At 45.9% G+C, this 24,372-nt stretch overlaps 1 protein-coding gene across 1 annotated transcript in view; it reads left to right on the forward strand.

The window, feature by feature from the left end:
* The first annotated feature begins 22,867 nt into the window (after positions 1-22,867).
* Positions 22,868-24,372, forward strand: part of ASCC2 (activating signal cointegrator 1 complex subunit 2) — a 42,518-nt gene continuing 41,013 nt past the window's right edge. The window contains exon 1 of the mRNA XM_075533759.1: positions 22,868-22,987. The gene's annotated coding sequence lies outside the window, so the exon portion shown is untranslated. The remainder of the gene's footprint in view (positions 22,988-24,372) is intronic.

Raw genomic sequence — 24,372 nt, forward strand, 5'->3', positions numbered from 1 at the left:
TGGAAGAAGTATAAACTACAGTTTTGTGGCGAGATGGCTGCACAAAGAAAGTTGAGATCCTGGGTAAATATGGGCCCCTTCCAGCCCCTTCCTCAGGAAAATGGTGCAGGAAATAGAATTCAGTCATCATGCCAAGGACACTTGCTCCTTCTGTGGGGAAACCAAAATGAAGAGACGAGCTGGAAGGAGCGGGCACTGTGATGTTTGCACCAGGACAGCAGCTGCCGGGTCTGACTCACCGCGCCACCTCTGCAGTGACAGGAAAGCCGTCCGTCAGCAGACGGAAGGAATTACACCACCAGTCAAAGCTCCGTCATTTGAAACATCTCTAGCCTGAAACAAACGGGAGAGCATATATCACGATTAAAGAAGAAAAAACGTCTAGCCAAAACACTCCTTAGAAGCGAGTAAGGGGAGACATCATCTCATGTACGTTGGACACGTTATCAGAAGGGACCACAGGACATAGTAAACGAGATGCACTAAGTGGTTATAATAACGGGCTACCGCATAGGTGAGGATGCCGTGGGACCGGGCAGTGTCTCACTGTGTTGTGCATAAGGTCAGTATGAGTTGAATACGATTTGATGACTTGACCTACCACCACCATGCTCTGACTGCTGAGCCCTAGAAAAGAATGGGGTAGGCGGATGCTCAGCCTTGGGAAATACTCCCAAGGGGTTTCCCACTGTGGCTGTCCTGATGTAAGTTATCCCCCATCAGAAGGTGCAGAGTCCCCTTGGGAGCCGGTAGTTCTGTACAACATGAAGCTCTAACAAGCCATTACAGGGTGGGTGCAGTGATGATGTGCCTGTGAACTGATTTCAAAGTGTTAACTGGCTTAAAATCATAAGTGGAGAAAGCGTCTCAGGAAATCTCAAAGGATGTGGATCTCTAGAAGTTAAGAGACCAGAGTAGCCATTTGTGATGGATGCCTTCAGGTTGCTCTGAGTCTGTTTCCTTGTTTCTGAAAATGAAGTAGATTGATGGTGCGATGTTAATTTATTAAGTCACTTTGGCTACTCTAGAGAGTCCAGATGTTCATTTGCTTCAGAGATATTTTGTTGACGTGATTAACATTTATAATTAATTAGCTCTACCCAACGAAATTGTTCTCGGTAATGAGGGTGGGTCTCATCCAGCCGGTTGACAGCTTGAAAAGCCAAACCAAGGCTTCCGAAAAGAAAGTGATTTGGTCTCAACACCGACACAGACATCCTCCTTGAGTTTCTTTCTTTCTTTTTGCTTTTTTACTTACTTGAGTTTCTAACCCATCACCTGCCCTACTGATTTGGGAATAAGACAGCATGTTGCTTAGACTCATCAGTCATCTGAGATCAACAGGGCAACAATGACCCAAGGACAAGTTCAAAAGGGCTAGGAAAGAAAGAGGAATAGAAACAGGAAACAGGGAGGAAGTGGGATCCGTGACATTGCATTGTGGGGATGGCACTCAATGACGTGACACAAAATGTGCAGAAATCATTACATGGAAAACTGATCTGCTCTGGATACCATCACCCAATTCACAATAAAAAGTTTTTTAAAATGCAGCATGTTGTCTGACCAACAGATTTTAGACTTGTCAGTCCCCATAATTGACTGAGCCAAGCCTTAAAATAGGTCTGTCTCTCTTCTCTCTCTCTGCCCTTGGTGTGAGTGAGTGTGTGTGTGTGTGTGTGTGTGTGTGTGTGTGTGTGTATTTGTTGATTCTGTTCCTCTGGAGACCCCTGACTAATACAGACAGGATTATTTCTAAAGTTGCTTTTGGTGCCAAAGGCCATCATTCCAGTATGAAAAAAATGTTGATACTGTAATGCTAAGTGAAAGGATACAGATACCACGTGCTGCTACAAGGGAAAAGAGACGTGGCAGGGGCAAGCCCTGGAGGAGATGCACGATGCTTATGTTGTTCGGGTGCTACATGTTTCTTTTCTTTCTGTTTCTAACGCCATTTTTAACTTTTGGGAATAGGTAAGTTGCTAAATCTTTGTCTATGTAACTATAGATTTGACATGTTGCTATAACTGGATAATATGAATGTCTCATAGTGAACCAACTACTTCTCTACTGGGGCACATTCTCTAAAACCTGCTATTTCGTTTCCTCTGAGCACAGCCTCGACTTGGAAGGTTAGACACGCTGAAGACTCCTCCTGCTGCGGTCTGCAAGGTGAGCAGTTTGAAACCACCAGCCTCTCCTTGGGAGAAAGATGGAGCTTTTTACTCCCGTAAGCAGTCACAGTCTTAGAAACTCACAGGAGCAGTGCTACCCTGTCCAACAGGGTCACTGTGAGTTAGCATTGACTCAATGGCAGAGAGTTTAGAACTCAATCCATAAAGACTTTGTAAGCATCATTGTCCCAGATACCGTGGATGGTACTGAGGTTATGATGATGAACTGGAGGTGGAACCTGAACATATAAGCTGCAGGAGACAACACAAACAGGTACAAGGCAACTTGGGAGCTTCTAGGAAGAAGTTGAGTCATTTGGGGAGGTGAGGAAGGCTTCCTGGAGGAGGTGGCATAGTGCTGAGCTCCAAAAGACTAATGTAAAATTAGCTGGGCAAAGGAGGAAGAGGATGGGAAGAGCATCCTGTATATTAGCACCAGCAAGGGGACAGGTGTGGGAGCTAGGGAGAACATGGGATGATCCTAGAATTGCAGTTATCCCAATGGTCGGAAGTCACCAGTAAGATAAGACAGGGCTGAAGAGACTTGACCGCCCACATGGCTAGGAACTGCCATGAGAAGCCACTGAAGCATATACAACCAGGGAGTGACATACCAGACTGAGGCTAACCAATCATCATTTATTGTTCCCAGTCCCTCTAGATATACCTGGCCGTGAACTGAGCCAAATAAATTGTACTGACTCTAAGTCCTGCCGATATATGATGGGTTTCTATGGGAGAGCTAGAGAATTATCAAAAGGCAAGAAGTATTAGACCTGCTGGCCTCATTGGCATTCAGAAAGGAGCAAATCTTGAGCCCAGAAGAGGTGGTTGAGGGCCGTACCAGGAGGGGGGCCCAGTGGGTGCATTGGCGTGGGCCAGAAGGTTGAGAAAATGAGGCATTCATGCAAACAGCATCAGGGATTGGCGGTGGACCTTGGCAGAGGAAACTGAGCCCTGGGGAGGAGGAATCAGAGATGGGTTGTGGCATATGTCTGTTACCGGCAGGGAAAGGCAGGGCTGCTAGTGATAGGAAGCAGCCCATCCTCCAGCCCACTCTCATTCTCTCTGCAAAGGCTGCTTTATGCCTTGTCACCAGCAGGCCACCCCAGGTGAGCACTTGATGCCCAAGTGGGATCAGGGACTGTCAGGATCCAGACACATCAGTCAAAGTCCCAGGGACTCGCCTGGAGGCTGCCTTTCCAGCTTGGCTGGTGACATCTTGATAAAGTTCTCTAGGCCTCTAGTCAGCCCTTGACAGCTTCTCTGGGCTGCAGTTCATTTTGGGACACTCCTGCCATCCGCTCACCCAAGGCACAGCAGCTGGCAAGCCATTGTCTCCTGCCAGGGAAGGCCTGGACCTCCCTGCGTTCCCAACTCTTGACTTTCACCCCCGGGGTACCGTGTCCTCTGGATCAGGCCCGATCAATAGGCATGAGGCCGATTTAAAGGCACAAAGCTTACTTTTGTATATTTTTCACATGTTGTCTGAAATGTACAAGGACTTAAATCTAAAACTCAAACCAGCGGAAGTCTTTAACTTACCCCCGGGTTCTCTCAAAAGTAGAATCTGAAGCAAAAGCTTATGTGTGGGCAATATATTCAGGATGTCGCCCAGGGATCCAGAGAGGAGAAGGTCAGGCAAGAAATTAGAGCCAGGTCGAGAATGGTTCATGAGTGACCACCCTGATGTAGGTGTCAGGTAGCTCAGTCCCTCGGGACCTTCTGAGATACCTTAGGAAGTTTATTTCAGAAGAATTCACTCAATTAATAAAAGGGAAGCATTTCTCTACCACTCAAAGGGGTTGCCCCATGGGAGCTTGACACCTCACTTTTCCAAGTTGCACATGGATGAGTATCGAGCCTGACAGATACCCCACAAGCCCCTGGCATGGAGTGGGAGAGGTGAGGTGCTATCTAGTGGTTCCTGAGAGCCCTGGCCACTGTGTCAGTGATTGAAATAAAAGGTGAGGCCACGAAGATCTTAAGTGGTCACAGAGATTTCTGATTCACACTACAGATTTACCAAGGTCACTTAAATTCTACACTTAGCGTCAAACCCGAGTCCCTCCTACTGAGTGCCTCTTGAACTTCCTGAAGGTTAATGCTATGCAGCTGTGCACCACAGCTGGTCAGGAAGCCACAGCAAGGCATCAGGAAAACTAGAGGTCTGAAGCCAGAGGCTAACAATGTCCAGCTGCTGCAGGTGCACCATGATCGTGTGCCAATTTCATCCTCACTCAAGTGCATTCCATAGGTGACCCCTTTGTAGAGTCCTGAATAATTTCTTGGCCCTGGTCATTTGTGCTTCAGGGGATTTGGGCATCAATGGCTCCATGCCCAGGGTCCCAATCCATTTCTACCTGTCTGCTTAATATTTGCTGTACAAAAATTGAAAATTAATAATTCATTATGAAGGATGAATAAATGAATCATCCAATGGTGGGAACAAAAGGCCAACCGGGGGTAGCTGATATCTTCTAAAGAGAAAAAAGAAAAGAGACTCTACAGCCAGGCTGGATCAAAATGACTCCACTGCTGGATGGTTTAACCAGGCCCTGCTCTGGGACACTGGGAGCTGATGAGGACACACACTGGCCCTGGTAAAAGAGAATGTGGAAGCTTATGTCTAGGTGACTCAGTGAGTATAGCACTGGCCTGCTAACCTAAAGGTTAGTGGTTTGAACCCACCAGTCACTCCACAGGAGACAAATAAGTCAGCTGCTCCAATAGGGATTTGCAGCCTCAAGACCAGTTCTACTCTTTCCTATGGGGGCCACTGAAATCAGAATCTACTCGACAGCAGTGGGCTATTTCCTTCCTCAGCTCATATCTAGCCTCTCAAACCTTCCTGGCCACGTACCAAATAAAAATCCACTGCCATTGAGTGAATTCTGATTCACAGTGACCCTACCTGGAGTCCTGAGACTGTAAATCTCAGCAGGAACAGACAACGGCATCTTTCTCTCACAGGGGGCGGGGGGGGGGGGGTGTTGCTGCAGTTAGTAACCCAGTGTTTACCCAACAATATCACCAGGGCCAACTTGATGGGCACCTCCTTGGGGAAGCTTCCACCACTTGTCTGTGTGCCTTACTGTGGCAGCATGCATGTTACTGTGACACTGGAAGACTTGTCACCTGTATTTGAAGCACCAGCAGGGTCACCCAAGGTCAACAGCTTTCAGCAGAGCTTCCAGACTAGGAACAGACTACAAAAAAAAAGAACAGGCTGTCCTCTCCTGAGGGATATCCTACTGAAAACCATATGGGTGGCAGCAGGACGTTGTCAGATATAGGCCAGAAGATGGGCCCCCCAAACTAGAGGCAATCACAATGACTTGGAGAGAGTAGAGCTTTGGGGACCTTCACATGCAGTTAAGAAATTGTATACATGAATAATCTGAATTTGGAATGTACAGAGTATGAATCGAGTTAAATTGGAAGTCATTGAAAATAAAATGGGCTCTGCGCCTGATCGGATCCCGCCACACTTAGGCAAAACACTAAGGGGGTGCAACAGAGCAGCAAGGGAACGGAGCAGTGAGGTCCCCAGGGAATGCTGAAGGTGTACTTTGGGGTCAGGGATTGGTGCCCCAACAGACTGGGCTGGAAAACACTCCTAAAGGCCAACAAACAGTCCTTGAACTAACTACAAGCTTTTCTTTCTTGTTGTGTTTCGTTTGTTTGTTTTTTGTCATTGGTTTGGTGTTTTGTTTTATATTGTTGTTCGGTTTTGCTCTATCTTGTTTGCGGGCATGTTATTATCTCCGCAAGTGTGTCTAAACAAGATAGGCTGGATGAACAATCTGGAGGAGAAAACAGTGGGACCGACAGTTCTGGGAGGACAGGGGAAAGGAAGTGGTGTTAACCAACCCAGGGACAAGGGAACAACAAGTGATCCAAATCGGTGGTGAGGAGGGTGTAGGAAGCCTGGTAGGGCAGGATCAGGGTAATGTAACCAAGAGGAATTACTGAAACACAAATAAAGATTGAGATGATAGTGGGACAAGAGGAAAGTCAAATGAAACAGAGGAAAAAGCTAGGAGGCAAAGGGCATTTATAGAGGTCTAAATAAAGGGATGTACATATATAAATATATTTATATATGAGGATGGGGAAATAGATCTATGTGCTTATATTTACAGGTTTAATATTAAGGTAGCGGATGGACATTTGGCCTCCACTCAAGTACTCCCTCAATGCAAGAATACTTTGTTCTATTAAACTGGCATTCTATGATGCTCACCTTCCTGACACAATCACTGAAGACAAAGCAGGTGAATAAGTAAATGTGGTGAAGAAAGCTGATGGTGTCCAGCTATCAAAAGATATAGGTAGCGTCTAGGGTCTTAAAGGCTTGAAGGTAAACAAGCGGCCATCTAGCTCAGAAGCAACAAAGCCCACATGGAAGAAGCACACCAGCCTGTGCGATCACAAGGTGTTGAAGAGATCAGGTATCAGGCATCATCAGAACAAAAAATCATATCATAGTGAATGAGGGGGGCGGAGGGCAGAGTGGAGACCCAAATCCCATTTGTAGGCCACTGGACATAACCTTACAGAAGGGTTTTGGAGAGGAGCCGAACCAGTCAGGGTGTCACGTAGAAATGATGAAACATACAACTTTCCTCTAGTTCCTAAATGCTTCCCCCCGCCCCTACTATCATGATTCCAATTCTACCTTACAAACCTGGCTAGACCAGAAGATGTACACTGGTACAGATAGGAGCTAGAAACAGGGAATCCAGGGCAGATGATCCCTTCAGGACCAGTAGTGAGAGTGGCAATACTGGGAGCGTGGAGGGAGGGTGGGTTGGAAAGGGGGAACCAATTACACGGATCTACATATGACCTCCTTCCTGGGGGACAGACACAGAAAAGTGGGTAAAGGGAGACGTGGGATAGGGCAAGATATGACAAAATAATAATTCATAAATTATCAAGGGTTCATGCGGGAGGGGGGAATAGGGAGGAAGGGGGAAAATGAGGAGCTGATGCCAGGGGCTTAGGTGGAGAGCAAATGTTCTGAGAACGATGAGGGCAATGAATGTACAGATATGCTTTACACAAGTGATGTATGTATGGATTGTGATAAGAGGTGTATGAGCTCCTAATAAAACGATATTAAAAAAGGGTAAATGTTGTACATAACCACCATTATAGAAGTTTTCATTGACCATATAAAGATAAAGGTTTTCATGCCAAAAGAAACAGAGTTTGATGATTATCAGGGATGGAGGGTAAGGGGAGAAAGGTGACTCACTAGGCTAAAGGGTGTGCAGGTGTTAAGATGAGAGAAAGGGAAGATTATATTCCCCAAGAGGGAGACGAGAATTCAAGGAAGGGGGCAGAGCCAGCTATGGTGGAGTTTGATGAGCAGTTTAAGCTGTTAAATACAAAATTGATTATCTGAAATGGAAACACCCACTACGTCAGTATAAAAAGTCTAAAGAGGCAAAAAGATCATGAAAAGAATACACAGAATCACTGAACCAAAAAGGTCTGGTCAACAGTCGATCATTTTAAGAGGTAGCATGTGATCAAGAACCAACGATGCTGAAAGGAGAAATAGACGCTGCACCGACCGAAAGCACTAGTGAAACCGAGGCTCCAGAAACTGATGAACTAGTAACCGAAGGGTTTCCACAAGCCAATGAAGCACTAGGAGTACTGGCTCATCTATTCCCAGAAATGTGAAAGACGGCTACCTGGCCAACCGGCTGGAAGAGATCCATATTTGTTCCTGTTCCAAAGACAGGTGACCCAACAGAATGCAGACATTATCGAACACATCAGTGTCACATGCAACTACAATTTTCCTGAAGCCAATACGATAATGGTTGTATTAGTACATCGACAGGGAGCTGCCAGAAACTCAAGCTGGATTCAGAAGAGGACACGCCACAGAGCATATCGTTGCTGATGTCAGATGGATCTTGGCTGAGAGCAGAGAATGCCAACAAGATGTTTACTGTGAGGATCATAGCACACTATGGGTGCTATAGTTTATTGTGCCAGCCTGGCCGATAAACACAAGTAGGATTAACTGAAGGGCAGAGGGATAAATGGCTCGGTGAGCCTTGCCTTGCTTGTTCTGTGCCTCAATTTAAAGGGGTACACTACCTGTGGGATGCCTAGCCTGTGGACTGTGTCGCTGTAAGTTGAGGTCCCTTTAAGCCCACACGATTGGAATGTTCATCTCTGGAGCTGGGGACTGACAGTTGATGACAGTTGGGGACCTGCCTTGCTGTTTGCTGCCTGGGTATATATAGCCCAGCTCTCTACAGAAGGGGACTGGCACCTGGCGGCTCTCAAAACTTGAAGGACTGCTAGTGTCTCACTGCTTTATAATTTAACTGTTAATTACTTGTATTATCTATCTGTATATTATTTAACGGTTTATTTCTTGAATTATATATCTATCTTTATAAATATATTTATATATAATTACTAGCAATCTGGTTTGTCTCTCTAGAGAACCCTGTCCAATACATTGAAAATGATGGGGATTCCAGGACACGTTATTATGCTCGTGTGGAATCTGTACATGGACCGAGATGCATATACAGGTCAAGGGAATGCAGTGTGGTTTACAATCAGGAAAGTGTGTTTCTGAGTTGGATCCTTTTACTATACATACTCAATTTGTATGCTGAGCAAATAGCCTGACAAGCTGAATCTTATGAAGAACAGCATCAGGCTTAGACGATATTAGTAACCTGCGATATGCAAACTTGCTTGCTGACAGCCCACTTAGTGATGAACATCAAGAATTTCAGCCCTTATGGGTGAAATGAAAGCCCCCAATTCATTTTCAGGTCCCCACATGGATGAAGCCTTTAGTGACTCCCCTCTGACCAAAGTCTAGGGACGTGACAAGCCTTACTGTCAGACGGAAAGCAGGGTAAAGTCGATTATGGCAGATGTAAAGTTAAAATATCATATCTGCGTTAGTTTATTGTGCCAGCCTGGCCGAAAACACAAGTAGGATTAACTGAAGGGCAGAGGGATAAATGGCTCGGTGAGCCTCACCTTGGTTGTTCTGTGCCTCAATTTAAAGGGGTACACTACCTGTGGGATGCCTAGCCTGTGGACTGTGTCGCTGTAAGTTGAGGTCCCTTTAAGCCCATACAATTCGAATGTTCATCTCTGGAGCTGGGGACTGACAGTTGATGACAGTTGGGGACCTGCCTTGCTGTTTGCTGCCTGGGTATATATAGCTCAGCTCTCTACAGAAGGGGACTGGCACCTGGCAGCTCTCAAGCCTTAAAGGACTGCTAGTGTCTCACTGCTTTATAATTTAACTGTTAATTTCTTGTATTACCTATCTGTATATAATTTAATGGTTCATTTCTTGTATTATATAGCTATCTTTATAAATATATTTATTTATAATTACTAGCAATCTGGTTTGTCTCTCTAGAGAACCCTGTCCAACACAATATCCTACCATTTGAACTCCCATTTCACCCGCTTTAAAGTTGTTTCGGTTTTTAATATTTTCTGCTTTCTTTCTATTGAGCTTTCCCTGTTTTTGTCTAGTTATTAATATTTGAGTGCTTGTTTGTTTGCTTCCTGTTTATGTTTTGTATTGCTTTCTGTATGTGAAATCCAGGATAGGTGATAGGTGGGTCTACAGAGACCATAACTGAATTGATAATTTCCTATGGGCATGGTAGGGCAAGGGGGGCGGGGGGCTAGGGGCATGGGGTGTGTGCAGAATGTGGAGGTAGCAGCAATGAGTATGAGAAGAAAGTGTTCTGAAATTGATTTGGGTGATGATTGTACAATCTCCTTAATATGATTGAATTGTTAAATGGTATGATATGTAAAGAATATGCAATAAAACTATTAAAATAGTTTCAGCCTTTAGTATGGCTTACAACTCAATGCAAAGAAAGTAAAAATCTGGTAGGGGGAGTGGGGAGGGAGGGGGAAAATGAGCAGCAGATATTAAGGGCTCAAGTAGAAGGCAAATGTTTTGAGAATGGTGATGGCAACAAATGTATATATGTCCTTGACACAATGGATGGATGGATGCATTGTGATAAGAATTGTATGGTCCCCAATAAAATGATTTTTTAAAAAAAAAGAAAAAGAAAGAAAGTGAAAATCTTCACCAATAGATAACATCATGATAAGTAGAGAAAAGACTGAAGTGGTCAAGGATTTCATTTGGCTCGGATCCACAGTCAATGCTCATGGAAGCAGCAGTCGAGAAATCCAACAATTTACTGTATTCGGCTAATCTGCTAGCTAAGACCTCTTTAAAGTGCTAAAGAACACCGATGTCACTTTGAAGACTAAGGTGCACCTGACCCAAGCCCTGGGGGTTTCAGTCATCTCATATGCATACGGAAGTTGGACAGCGAATAAGGGGGGCTAGAGAATTGATGCATTTGAATTACAGCGCTGGTGAAAACATATCGAAAGTGCCATAGACTTCCAGACAAACAAACAAATCTGTCTTGGAGGAAGTGCAGCTACGATGCTCCTTGGAAGCAAGGGTAACAAGACTTTGTCTACTGTACTTGGGTTGTCATCAGCAGAGACCAAATTCACTGTCAATGGCTCAGTTCTAATTCATGTTACCAGGAGAGACCAGTCTCTGGACAAGGATAGCCCGCTTGACAAGGCAGCATGAAGAAGATGGATTTGGAACAAGATGGGCTGCCCTGCAACAGGGGCTCAAACATAACAACCGTTGTGATGGTGGGGTCACTATGAATCGGAACTGGATGGCATCTAACAGCTAGGACGCTTTCCCTGAGAGCTCCAACGACCTGAAGCCTAAAGCACCTTTTATTTCTGATCTCCTGAGTGACTCGCTTTACTGGAACTACTCGTCCACCCCCACTGGGCCATGTGTTCTAGCTGGGAGAGAAGAAGAAAGAGTACATCAAGATGATCTCTTGGTTCTTGGCATTTTGAGGACCTTCCCTCGTTGAGGATACAAAGAAAGTCTTGTCTTATCATTTCTCCACTGCCATAGGCTTCCCAATCTAACTATGTGAAATCATAATCCAGGGATAGTTAGGTCCTCAAAGCCCTGTGTCAGTCTGGGTACTTTATAGAGAAACAAATTCACAGAAACTCATATGTATAAGAGAGAGTTTTCTATCAAGGGTAAATGCACATCAAGAAAACATCCCAACCCAGTGTTGCCCAAGTCCAACATTAACCACAAAGTCCTCCTCCATCTCACGAAACACACACTATGATGCCGACTACAGGAGGAAAGTCGAGTCAGTGAACGTGTAAGCATCTCAGCGCTGGCAGGGGTCTCCACGCGGCTGCTCCAGCACCCAGGACTGCATCGGGGTAGGTCCATGTGGCTTCTCCTCAGGGATGTCTTGCAGGAAGTGAGCCTTGCCAGCTGAAGCAGGGGACTGGCTAAAGCAGCTGCACGCTGGTCCGACCATCACAAAGCAAGAGACCTGAGAACTAGAAAGGCGAGGCTCACTGAGCCATTTATCTCCCTGCCTTTCAATTAACCCCACATGTGTTTATCAGCCAGGTTGGCACAATAAACTTTAACTATCTCAGGGTCTGACTCAAACTCAGAAGACACAGCTGCAAAAACTCTGCTAATAATTGGAACGTGGCCTATACAAAGTATATTCACTGCTGCCGAGTCAATGCCAACATGTAGCAACCCTATCGCACAGGGTAGAATGGCTCCTGAGGGTCTCCAGTCTTGGAGACCCAGTGTCGTGACTGGAGTAGAAAGCCCCATCTTTCTTCTGTGGGGCAGCTGGTGGTTTTGAACAAGTGACCTGGCGGATCTCAAGGAGATAGATGGGCGCATGGCTACAGCAATGGGCTTAAACATATTAGTGATTGTGAGGGGAGATCCCCGCAGGGAGATAAGAAGGTTTGGATTGTCCCCTCTTTGGGATCACCTCATTCCCTTCTCATCATGCCCTCCCAAGGAAAATTAAAATGCTGATAATATTCCACTAGATGGAAACGCCACTTTAATGACTAAGCACACCAATTATTAGCCTCTTCTCTTCACCAAGATAACGAGAGGCGTCTTTTTTGTCTTTCACTTTGGGTACATAGATGAGTCATAGGAACCCTGGTGGCACAGCGTTTAAGCACTTACTTGGCTGCTAAGCAAAAGGCTGGTATTTTGAACCCACCAGCCGTTCTGTGGGCGGATGTGGCAGTCGGCTTCCCTGAAGATGAGAGCCTGAGAACCCTGTGTGGGAGCTGACTCTGTCCCATAGGGTCGCTGAGTCAGAATGGATTTGCTGTCGTGGGTTTGGTTGTTCTCGGTAAGATGTGTACCTCCCAGGAAGAGAAACCATGACCTGTTTCCCTTGCCACACCGCCGCAAACCCCATAGAACAGAGTGCGCTGGAGGAGAAGCACAGCCCTTAGAAGAGAGCATGAAAGATAGTGGGTGGAGACATGCCTTACCTCTGCCTCTGGCATTCCGCCTTGAGCAGATATGGGGCTGGATGCTCCTCCTCCCTGGGTGTTGCCAGGGGGCATCAGATAAGGCCTCCATGCCTTTGACTCAATCGGTAACAAGCATTTGCCATTTCCACAGTCTTCACATGTGAAGTTCAGTGCAATGAACCATGTATGCTCATTCAACCATTCCTCAATTTTCCATCCCCCTTTACACAAAGGCAGTGCCTCCCCAGCACTGGTTTCTCCCTCGCTGAGGGTGTCTTTGGAAAGGTTTTCTCTCCGCTCCTAGCTGAAAAGTGCAAGACATTGCCAGATTAAAAAACGTTCCGTCTTGAAGATCTGCTCCCTGCCTCGCTGCCTCTGCCTTTTAAACTCTGCTCCAGCCCTTGAGGAATTTTTCCACTTCCTGGTTCTGTGGCTCCTCGTGCATTCTGGAGAGATCCGGAAGGAGCCCCAATGGCCACTTTGATGCCTGGTCTGAATGCTGAGTGTCCAGGCGACATGGGGCAGACAGGAGCACTCTCTTCTCTCTGGGTGGGTCTGGAGGCAGGAGCCAACTAGGAGACATCAGGTTCCCTGCCTACTCTGCCACTCCATGGCTGATGTGTGACACTGGGCAAGTCCTGTCCCACCCCTGGGCATCAGTTTCTGCCTTAATGAATTGAGAGGTTTGGACTATATGTATTCTCTAAGGCTCTTTCTTTGACGTGGGTATTCTCTACCCTCTGGCTTCTACACTATGTTGGCCTGGGCATTTTTTCCATCTTTCAGGCATCTGTCACTGCCCAGGGACAGAAGGCAAGACAATCACAAGTTGGCAGTTACAATGGGTGAGTGACTAGCCGCCTTCATAGTAAGCCACCCGACTAGGAAGCCAGGGGGACTGGCTTTTTGCTTTTTAAAAAAATCCTTGTCATTTAGCGCTGTTTTCTCACTAAAACTCTCCTCCGGAATAGGAGAAGGACAAGCAGATGTTTTGTTATTTGGGGCCCCGAGGGATGATTTGCGATCTTCACAGAGTTCTCTGAATTCTTATGCAGTCAGCAGAGGCTTTGATGAACTCAACAGAGGGTAAAGGGATGGGGCAGACATGGATCAGAGGCCTGTGCTGAGAAAGGCCAGCTCAATAGGAAAACTGCTGGGAGAGCAGTTGCTGGCTGGCTGTGGATTATGAAATTAGCATATTTATGTAACACATTGGCAAAGAGATTTCATGGTCATTGTTTCCAGTTTCCCAGGGCATGAGGTCAAACCACTGTCATCGGTTATTGGTGGTCTCCCTGGCAGTGGTAGATTGCCGGTAAACAAGGCCACTCAAAACATATACCAACAGAAAGGGGATTAGTGCTTCTCCATGGCCAGGAGAGTCTGTTTTCTCTCTCCTTGAACCTGAGCTAAGCAGCCTTGCTGTGACCTACAGAATGTGGTAGAAGCCCCCTGTCTGAGTACCACTATGTGAGCTTCCATTTTGGCTTGGATCCAGCTGACACATAAAGAAGTTTGGGCTTAAAAAAAAAGAAGTTTGGGCTAGACTAAAGTTTCTTGACCTTGGCACTATGATTTTGGACCAGATTATTCTTTGTTGGGTGGGGAGCACCCTGTGTGTTGTCGGATATTTAGCAATATCTCCGGCCTCTACCCACTACTAGATGCCAGAAGTACCTCTACAGTCTAATAAAAACCTCTCCAGACTTGGCAAGCGTTCCCATGTGGGAAACAAGGATTTCTCCCAAGTTGTCTCCCCCAAATATGCGCCAAACTTAGCTGCTTGGGAATGACTAGACACTTGTAGGTCATCAGAAGTAGGTCAGGGTCATTCTCCCTAAGGGCTATCAGCCATCTAGACCAAGCAGACACCACTGTTTATCCCACAACAAGTAGGGCCCACTCCCTTCTGATAAGGATAGTAGTTGACTATTTCCTTGTAGGAGATCCCAGAGAGGTCAAGCCCACCCAAGGGTGACCAAGGTTAGGCCGCCATCATAAATCTAGGGTCTACCCTTCTTGTCACATGTATACTCCTAGTCCCTCCCCTTCCTATCATGTGCACACCCCTGACTCATCCTCTTCCTGTCACACTTATTTATGCCTATCATATAGCCCCTTCCTGTGATGTATGGTTACCTGTAATCACAGCCCCCCCGAAGTAGATATAACCTTGGTTAGCAATAAACAGGGTCCTCTAGCCTCCTGCCTGGTCCTTGAGCATCCTGCCAGGTGCCTGCCCTACCTCGCCTCGTCCCACGCTGTACGCTGACCTGGCTGGTAAGACCATGGCCATCCAGGAGGTGAGCATGCTACCATGAAATGTGTCCAACTCCATTATTTGACTTTCTCTTCTAGCTCTCATGTTCTCTATGACTTTACTATAATCTTTATTATCGGTATACAATTGCGCCTATTGAACCTGTGACTAGTGATGGGGGGGGGGGCTGGCACCCCCTCTAACAGCATTCCCTGGAGGGCAGAATTGTTCCCACTTGAAAAACACTGGGCTAGATCAATGAATGAGAAGAAACCGCGTGGTAAGAGATGCCTCGCCATCTCCCTGCTATGCTAGCCACCCCATCGGGGACACCAGACGTGGAAGTGAAGCCATCTTGTATGTTCCAGTCTCACTGTGCACCTAATGAAACGTCAACCATATGATAATCCCAGTTGACAATGTGGAGCAGAAGATTCACTCGACTGAGTCGAGTCAATTCACCTAATCCCGAGAAATCGCTCATCTTTGTAAGTCATGAGGTTGGCATCGTTTGATAGGCAGCAACAGCTAACGACAACACAGGCCAATTTACACTCTTCTCCACTTTCATGGCTCCTAGATTGGGCGTTCTGAAATTTCTCAGCTATGTTCAAACCTTCTACGCCTTCCCCAACACAGAGTAGTAAGTCCCACTCTTTAGCATGATCCAAGGAGTTCCATCTTCTGAACGTGAGCCAGGCACATCTGCTGGCAATTTCCTAAGTAGTTCACCATCAGGAAGACACCTCCGAGTATTTGCCTGAGCTCCACCTTTTGCCTGTTAGGCTTTTCCAACCTGTCAATTCCGCTATTTCTTCACAATTCAGATTCTACAGCAGCCCCTCCAGAAAGCCCATCCAGATCTCACCATTTGAGATAGTCTTTTCCCTTATGACCTTAAAAAAATACCCACTTCTCAGACTATGTTGGAATTCATGTGTATGCATTTATTTTCTTTTCTTTTTGCTAGCCATGTTTTATTTGTCCTTTCTCTTTAAACAGGATAATGTATGCATTTCTTACAAGCCTGTGAGCACCTTGAAAGCTAGAACTAAGTCTCTTTTTTTTAAAACTTTATCGACAACAGCTGGCATATACTAGATGCTCAAAAACCATTTGCTAAGTGAACCTTGTGGATTTAGCAACTATCCCCTTATGCAGATGAGGACATGGGGGTTCAGAAAAGCTAAGCAATGTGTACAAAGTTGCCCAGTGAGATTGTTGCTCTGGTCTTCAGACTCTATTACCAATCCATTACCCACCTCCATAGCACATACCTTACTTGAACCCCTTGGTCCGGTTAAAAAATACCAAGTGGTGGGCATCCAAGATGGACTTGGTTGGTCTCCACACTAGCATCTCTCTATTTCTATGCATTGATTTATAAAACAAGTCATTCCTTCCGGTCCTGGGCTTGACTAATTAATACCCTCAGCCCTCTTGCCCCAGTGGATGCCAGTCATAATCGTAGAAAAGGCTGGTTGACTAGACACGAGAATGAGTAGACATCTAGAGGTGGTGCTAGGGCTGAAGCCCAACTCAAAATAGCTACAGCAAAACATTTGTGAGAAGAGTTCAAGGGTAACCAATCATTACCATTGCTCACCTCTGAAGCCTGGGTCAAAGTTCAGCCTCAGCCCATGTGGACTAAAGTGAGAATTACCAAGGTGCTGCTAGTAAGAACACAGAGGAAATGAACATGGGGTAGGGGCAACCAATAGCTAATCCCAACAATGGCTGCTCCCTGAACCCAAGCTTGCTGGAAGATTGGGAATGCAAAGGAAGGTGACCCACTGATTCATCTGGGTGACTCAGAGTCTGGGCAAGGCAAGACTCGTCTCAGACATTCCTAAGCTAATTTTCAAACTCAGACCAATGACAACTTTTCTCCCTGTTTATTTCTAGATTGATATCTTTTGGAGCTATAGATTATTTATATTTGAGTCCTAGCATTCAAAGTTCGGAAGCTTGAACCTCCGCCCCAGCAGTAACAAAGGCCTGGTAATCTTGCTCCTCCCGTAAGAGGACTGGCAAGATAACCTTTGAAGCAGATGTGTGCTGTAACACCGGGTCCTCATGAGTCAGAGTGATTTGACCGACACAGATGTATTTCCCTTTAATTTCTAGATTTAAAATTATGAAAATTATGATTACTTATCAGGACCATAGTACCCATATTTTTTAATCTAAGAACCATATCAGTGCCATAGGGAGCCCTTGTGGGATAATGGTTATGTGTTAGGCTGTTAACTGAAAGGTCAACTGTTCAAAATCACCAGCTGCTCCAAGAAGAAGAGGCTTTCTACTACCACAAAGAGTTCCAGTCTTGGAAGCACACAGGACAAACCTACCCTGTCCTAGAAGGTCACTCTGAATCCCATCTGCTCGAAGGCAGGGAGTTTGACTTTTGAGTTTTTTGATGATCCGCACCATAGACACAGCTCTCTTTAGCCAACCCAAATATTCTTTCTTAAAATAAGATGGCTATTTTTCTTTTCTTCTATGGGAGAACATAGGCCCAAGAAACTCCTCTGAATTGGTATGTGGTCCATGTATGCTTTGCGGCTTCTGTTAAACCGGCCTTTTCATTGGATTCTGGAAGGATGCGTGTTGTTAGCTCAACTGAAGGTGCCGTGTTTGCAAACTTCTATTCCTTATTAATCTCATCAGGCAAAGAGGAGAATAAGGGTTAACACCTGAACCTAGATTTTTCTTCTTTCTTCCTTTCTTTCTCTCCAATAAAATTTCTTGAGCATCTGCTTGATTGGGTTAGTCTGGGTAAATGAGAGAAACAAATCCTACCGAAACTCATAGATGTATGAGAAGAGTTTTATATAAAGGGCAAGTGTACATTCAGAAAGCATCCCAACCCCGTCCAGTCCAGGCCATTAAGTCTGACTTAGCCCATATGTCTGACACCGATCTACAAAGTCCTCCTCAAACTCACAAAACACACACAATGACACCAAATGTAGGAGGATCACAGGGCAATGGGTAGAAAGTCTTTGAATCCAGTGGCCATGTAAGCATCTTAGCGCCGGCAGGGTTCTCTATGCAGGTTTTCCTGCACCCATGGCTGCACCAGGGTAAGTCTATGTGGCTTCTCCTCAGGGATGTCTCACAGGAAGTGAGCCTTGCCAGCTGAAGCAGAGAACTAGCTAAGGCAGCCACACCCTGGTTTGACCATCAGAGAGCAAGAGACAAGAGAACCAGAAGGCGAGGCTCACCAAGCCATTTATCTCGCCACCCTTCATTAATCCCACGTGTTTATCAGCCAGGTTGGCACAATAAACCTTAACTATCTCATTGGCATTATTGATATCATTTCAACTAATCTTCTGAATTTGTATATAACGTGGGGACTCATAAACCTCTTTTAACAGCTGAAGAAACTGATGATATGCTTTGAGATGTTAGTATCTTACTGGATATTTTTGGCTTTTTACACTCCTACTATTTCATTCCAAACCTCAGTAATATGAATACTTTGTGTCTGTGGGAGTTACATAATCTGCTGTCAACTTGAGCACAGGGGTGGAATCTATCCTGTCAATCAGGTCCCAGCTTGATGATCTTGTTTGGAGGCGTGGTGAAGATAAATAGCTCACTGGAGCTAGAACCAGTCTCTCTGCCTTCCCTTTCCTGCTGTTGAGACACTCAGAGTGGTGGCGGAGACAAGTGGAGGCCTACGCAGCTTTGAGATGCTTCCATTGCCACTGGATCCACAAGACTTTCCACCCACAGGCCCGTGATCTTCCTACAATCAGCATCATTGCAAGTGTTATGTGAATTTGAAGAGGAATTTATAGACTGGAATGGGACATATGGGCTAATCTCAAACTTATGGACTTGATCTGGACTGGGAGGGACGTTTTCTTAACATACAATTACTCTTTGATATAAAACTCTCTCTTCCATGCACCTGAGTGTCTCTGGATTTTTTTTTCTCTTGTTAATCCAGACTAACACAGTGTCTGTAGAAAATATGAAACCAATACAAACTTTTTTAATGTTGTGGTAAAATCTATATGCCATTTGCCATTTTGACAAATTTCACATGTACATTTTAGTAATATGGATTACATTCATCCTAATACAGTACATAGCTTTTTGGTCAGAAGCCCTATTTTGTTTTCTCTGTACTCGATGCTGCTACCCATGATTTCATCCCAACCAATTGTCAAGATACAAGTATTATAGTTGTTCCAGTGTGCTCAATGTCTATGTTGCCAGGAAAAAAACAAAACAAAACAAAGCAAAAACCAAAACAAACTCGCCTCCATTGACGTAATTCTGACTCTCGTAACAACTTTATAGGAAAGAGAATAACTTCCTCTGGGGGTTTCTGAGGCTCTAAATCTTTACAGAAGCAGAAAGCCTCGTTTTTCTCCCAAGGAGGAGCTGGTGGGTTTGAACCGCTGACCTTGTGGTTAGCACCAGAACATATAACCCACTTCACCAGCAGTGCTCCTTTATGTTGCTAGGGGAAGGGAGGGGAGAGGGCTTCAAGTCCCTTTCTGTGTTCTTTCTATGTTAGTGGAAGATCAAATGTGCCTGAAAAATAAAATTAATCCAGGGAAGCATCGTCTGTTCTGTTTTTTTCTTGGCTGTAGAATTTTTTTTCTAGACTTGACCCCTGAAATTCATCGCATGGAGTTTGGGAAGGTGAGGTTAGGAGGGCAGGCTCTGGAGTCAGGCAGAGCCAGATTTCAATCACTACTCCACCTCCTTCCCAGTGCTGCTAAGCCTCTCCATAAGTGGGACTAATAATGGTTTCTATCTCATTCAGTTGTAAAATGCTAAGATGACATATGGCCAATGCTTATGCCAACGCCTGCAGGCAGCCTCCCAAGTGACCCTTCCTCCTCTGTGATCCCTTCCCTCTGAGTGGTTGGTAGGACCCATGTTTGCTACTAACAAATAGAATGTGGCAAAAGTGAGGAGATACCACTTTCTTGATAAGGTTGCATAAGATTTTTGCCTCTTTTTTTCCCCCCTCTCTCTCGCTGAAGACTCCCTGTTGCCGTCTGTTTGCCCACTTTGTTTTTTTGTCTGTATTCTTCTTCTTTTTTTAAAAACATTTTATTAGGGGCTCATACAACTCTTATCACAATCCATACATATACATACATCAATTGTATAAAGCACATCCGTACATTCTTTGCCCTAGTCGTTTTCAAAGCATTTGTTCTCCACTTAAGCCCTTTGCATCAGGTCCTCATTTTTTTCCCTCCCTCCCCGCTTTCCCCTCCCTCATGAGCTCTTGATAATTTATAGATTGTTATTTTGTCATATCTTGCCCTATCCGGAGTCTCCCTTCCCCCCCTTCTCTGCCCTCCGTCTCCCAGGGAGGAGGTCACATGTGGATCCTTGTAATCAGTTCCTTCTTCTTCTTCTTTTTTTAATAATCTTTGAACTGAAGTTTTTAAAAAATCATTTTATTGGGTGCTCATACAATTCGTATCACAATCCATACATCCATCCATTGTGTCAAGCACGTTTGTACATTTGTTGCTATCATTATTCTCAAAACATTTCTTTCTACTTGAGCCCTTGATATCAGCTCCTCATTTTCCCCTCCCTCCTCACTCCCCTTCCCTCATGAACTCTTGATAATTTATAAATTATTATTTTGTCGTATCTTACACTGTCCAACATCTAACTTAACCCACTTTTATGTTGTCTATCCCCCAAAGAGGAGGTTATATGTAGATCCTTGTAATCTGTTCCCCCTTTCTACCCTACCTTCCTTCTACCCCACCTTCCCTCCACCCTCCCAGTATCACCACTATAAATGTCTTTTGCCTCCTAGTTCTTTCCTCTCTTTTACTTTCCTCCTGTCCCACTGTCATGTTCGACCTTCATTGGGCTCTCTGTACTTCCTCTCCAGCTTGCCTCCTTTGATGAGGCAAACATGTTGAAGAAGTCCATGTGACCAGCCCGTTGCCCAAATCCAGCAAGGTACCGAGACCCTCAGTCCAACAACCCTCAAGGTGCTGAATTGTGCCAACAACCACTGAGCTTGGAAGTGGATCTTTCTTCTGAGTTATGACATCCTAGCCCTCGCTGACACCTTAGCTGCAGCCTGAAGGGGCCCAGTCTAATGATAAATTGTGAGGTAAGAGATGTGTGATGTTTTAAGCTGACCTCAAAAGACAGACAAACTAAGCAACTCACTGCCATTGAATGGATTCCGACTTACAGAAAAACCAAGACCAAATTCACTGGCATTGAGTCAATACCAACTCAGTGATCCTACAGGACAGGGTCTCTGAGACTGTAACTTTTCACGGGAGTCAAAAAACAACAACAAACTACCTGTCTTTCTTGGAGCAGTTGGTGGTTTCAAACTCCTGACCTTACAGTTAACAGCCCAATCTATAGCCATTACACCACCCAGGCTTCAGTTGTAAAACTGTCCCTGTGGGTTTCCAAGACTGTAATGTATGACTAAGAAAGCCTCACCTTTCTTCCTCTGAGAGGCTGGTGGTTTTGAACAACCAGTCCAGTGCACACCCCAGACACCACCAGGGCTCTTTTACGCCAGTCACTGCCATCAAGGTGGTTCTGGCTCCTAACGACCCTACATCAACTTGTACCCTAACTGTTGACCTTCTCGCAGCCTCCTCTCCTCTCATGGCCTTGAGGACTTGTGTTTCTCTCTCCTCATAGGCCCAGTGCTCCTAGCAGGGTCCGGCACTGGCAGATACTCAGTAATATTTGATGTCCCTCCCCCAGAGCTGGACCATGTGATCTCTTAGGGGTTTCCAGAACACCCTCATGATTAGTCAGTATTTTTGAACCATTACTATGTATGCCGTGACACTGAGATGAGGGACATGTTAGCCAGCTTTCAGCAATGATTCTGTGCCACGTTCAGGGTTGGGACTGCTCAGCCTGCACCATGCCATGTATGCCACGGGAAACTGGATCCTACTCTGAGCTGTACGCAACCCTTCTGCTTAAAAAATGAAACTATTAAAGCCATCGCTATCCCTCGGGAACAGTAGTGGATTTGTGCGATATCATGACGGATGGAGGATGGTAAATGAGGGGGAAGGGTGAGAAAGGGGGAACCCATCGCAAGATTGGATCTATAGCCCCCCCAAGGAGAATGAATATCAGAAAGGTGGGTGAAGAGACAACGGGCAGGATAAGATACGAAATAATAATAACAATATATAATTGATCAAGAATTCTGGAGGGTGGGAGGGTGGGAGGGGAAAGAAGAGGAGCTTATACCAGGGGCTCAAGTAGAAAATCTTTTGGAAATGATGATGGCAACATATGTACAAATATGCTTGATACAACTGATGTATGGATTGTTAAGAGCTGTAAGAACTCCCAATAAAATTATTATTTTTAATCCTATTTTATAAGTAGGGTAAAAAACTAAACACACTGCCATCGAGTTGGTTCCCACTCATAGCGACTCTGTAGAATGGGGAAGAACTGCCTCTGTGGGCTTCCAAGACTACCTCAGTAGGGAGTAGAAAGCCTTGTCTTGCTCCCACAGAGCAAGTGGTGCTTCGAACTGCTGACTTTGGTGGCGCTTAGCAGCCCAGTGGGCAACCACTACGCCGCCAGGGTTCCTTTAGTATCACATACCTACCAAAAATGCACAGATTATTGGGGTACGATTTGATGCATTTTCCAAAAGTGAATCCATCTGTGTCGCCACCACGCAGAGCGCTCCCAGCCTTACTTGTGGCCTCCGTCAGTCACCTTTGTCTCCGGTTACCACCGTCCTGACCCCTATCACAAGTCCTTCGCTTGGCTAGTTCTAGATCGTCCTTCACGTGGAAACGCAGCCTTTTCCTGGCTCCAGAGACAGAAAGCGCCCAGGACAGGAGAGTTCGGGGGGCGTGGCCACAGCCGGCGGCTCTTGCGGGGGCGTGGCCACAGCCGGCGGCTCTTGCGGGGGCGTGGCCACAGCCGGCGGCTCTTGCGGGGGCGTGGCTCGGGGCCGGGCCTCGCTGCCTGGAGGCGTGAGGCTGCGATGGTCGGCTCCAGGGGCGGGGCTGGACCGAGGCTTCCGGTCTGCGCCGGCGGAATCGCCGTTTGACCCCGGAAGTGCAGGTGCTTTGGGAGCTGTCACCGGTGGCTGCGGCAGCGGCGGCACGTCGCTTGTGGTTTAGCCGCGGAGGTGAGTGTGTGGCAAGGTCCTACCGGTGGCGGAGCTCGGGGCCGGGGAGGAGCCGTGGCCGTTCTTTAAGCAGTCTCAGCCTCCCACCCCGAGCCCTCCACCCCGAGGCTTAACGGGCTTTAGGAATCCCCCGAGGCTAGATCGCTGGAGTCGTGAACCCCGGCTTCGAAGCTTGAGCCCACAGTGACTTTGGATGAGTCCGTTTCCTGCGCCCCTCTCCCAGCCTTCAACTTCCCCAAGGTTCCTACTTTGTTCAACAAGTGTTTGCCCCGCCCCGTCTGTGTGCCAGGCACGGGGGACACCACCGAGCAAGACAGACAGGGGGCTTCAACACACAGAGTCATGAAAGACGTGACGGTAACTGGGGTCGTGGACGTTGTAGGGAGGGCTATCTGGGAAGGCCCCTGAGGAGGGTTATAATGAATGAGACTCGACTGACGGAAACAGAGGCAGCGGTAGCGGTAGCCTTGGGAGTCCTCGGTTTCCATCCTTTACTATAATTGATGGCTAGACTGAGCGCCCCTCCAAAAGAAACCCCTTTCCTACCTCTTGGCTTTTGCTGCCCTGCCCGGCACTGGAATACATTGGGGGCACAGCCATAGTCTTGATCATTGTCTGTGGCCTTTTAGAACATACTCGACTTTCTTTAGTTAATTTCTACCCATACTTTAAATAAAAACCCCAATCTTCCGGGATTTCCCAAGTCAGGGCCCTCTGGTAAATACTGCCTTAACTACATGGGCATCCCTTCCATGAGCTAGCTCATCGTTTTTTGTTGTTTGTGTGGCGATTTGATTAACATCTGTGTTTGCCATCAAGACTGTTACTTGACCATCTTAGTTTTTAGTGCCTAGTACATAGTCCAAAAAAACTTACCCTCTGCTATCAATTCGATTATGACTCATATCGATCCAGTAAGACAGTGAGAACTAATTGCCTCTCTGAATTTCCAAGACTATCACTCTTTACAGGAGTAGAAAGCCCAGTCTTTCTCCTGCTAGTGCTTTCGAACTGCTCACCTTGCAGTCAGCAGCCCAACGAGTAATTACTACACTATCAGGACTCCAGTGGTGCATAATAGGTGCTCAACAAATCGTTGAATGTATGAACGAAAGGATTAACATCGTTTCTGAGCTCGGATTGTTCATAAAGGAGTTTCTTGTGCCACCAGTTCTCGATTGTGTTCTCACTGCCTTCAGGTAAATGGCTACAGTTGCTAGTGAAACACTTGAGGCTCTTTTTTTTTTTTTAAACATTTTATTAGGGGCTCATACAACTCTTATCACATCCATACATCTACATACATCAATTGTATAAAGCACATCAGTACATTCTTTGCCCTAATCATTTTCAAAGCATTTGCTCTCCACTTAAGCCCTTTGCAT

Source organism: Tenrec ecaudatus, chromosome 16 (genome assembly GCF_050624435.1).
Source record: "Tenrec ecaudatus isolate mTenEca1 chromosome 16, mTenEca1.hap1, whole genome shotgun sequence".
NCBI lineage: Eukaryota > Metazoa > Chordata > Mammalia > Afrosoricida > Tenrecidae > Tenrec > Tenrec ecaudatus.